The sequence below is a fragment of the Cebus imitator genome, unplaced genomic scaffold (genome assembly GCF_001604975.1).
Source record: "Cebus imitator isolate Cc_AM_T3 unplaced genomic scaffold, Cebus_imitator-1.0 Scaffold77, whole genome shotgun sequence".
Taxonomy (NCBI): Eukaryota; Metazoa; Chordata; class Mammalia; order Primates; family Cebidae; genus Cebus; species Cebus imitator.
Window position 1 is genome coordinate 84,429 of NW_016107392.1, and position 1,050 is coordinate 85,478.

A 1,050-nucleotide genomic window follows, 5' to 3' on the forward strand; every position below is an offset into this window, starting at 1 on the left:
AAAAAAAAAAAAGAGTAACAAACAGGTTCATGAATTAGTCTATTCTCACACTGTCTACTTGAGACTCGGTAACTTATGAAGAGGTTTAATCCACTCACAGTCCTCAGGCTGTACAAGAGGCATGGCTGAGGAGGCCTTGGGAAATCCTGGCAGGAGGCAAAGGGAAAGCAGTCATACCTTCTCATGGTGGCAGGAGAAAGATAGCATGAAGAGGGAGGTGCTACACACTTTTAAGCAACCAGATCTCATGAGAACTCTATCACGAGACAGCACTAGGGAGGTGGTGCTAAACCTACACCAGGCCCCACCTCCAACATTGGGAATTACAGTTTGACTTGAGATTTGGGTGGCGACACAGAGCCAAACCATATTAATTCATAAGTTTGTGGGACTGGGGAAAACTCAGTCTTTTGTGAAGATTGCAAAGGGTTACAATATTCGAACAACAGAGAGAAAACTACTAGTCATATTAGTCTGCTAGGTGCCACCATGAGCATTATTTACCTAGAAATAGTTTAAACATCATTTACTTATTTTAACTGTAAGAACTGCTAAAAACACAGTTTTTACAGACCAGAATATAAAAATTAATCTTGACAAAATAGAAAAGCTGGCAAATTAGGAGGTGGCAGGAGTGTTGGGAAGGTTGAGAAAGTAACTTATAAAATTACTTTATGAGAATTGATGGAATAAGAAATACAGGTTTAAATAAATATCGTTTACATTTATAAAGAACAAAATATTTTAAGTATAAGGAATTGAGAAGGCCTGGGAAAGGGAGGTAGTGGGGAGCTAAATAAAGGCTTATCTATGTCGTAGGAAGTCAGAAGATAAAATTTAAAGTTATACCTCAAATATCAGCACAAGTATATTATTTAAAGCTATGGAAATAATTGAGACCTAAAAACAATTAAAAATTGTTTCTTCAAGGAAGGGATAGGGCCAAATATACTTAAATTCTTCAGTAACTGCCTCAAGTATCAAAAAAAAGTCGTTTTAATATTCTTATCTGTGTTGATAAAACTGGTTCATCTTTTTTTTTTTTTTTTT

At 35.9% G+C, this 1,050-nt stretch overlaps 2 protein-coding genes across 2 annotated transcripts in view; both read left to right on the plus strand.

Annotated features, from left to right (window-relative positions):
* MTPN (myotrophin) overlaps window positions 1-1,050 on the plus strand; it is a 48,236-nt gene that overhangs the window by 44,010 nt on the left and 3,176 nt on the right. The window lies entirely within an intron of this gene.
* The window catches only part of LOC108307202 (40S ribosomal protein S20-like), a 4,039-nt gene that overhangs the window by 470 nt on the left and 2,519 nt on the right, over window positions 1-1,050 (plus strand). The gene's annotated exons all lie outside the window — the stretch shown is intronic.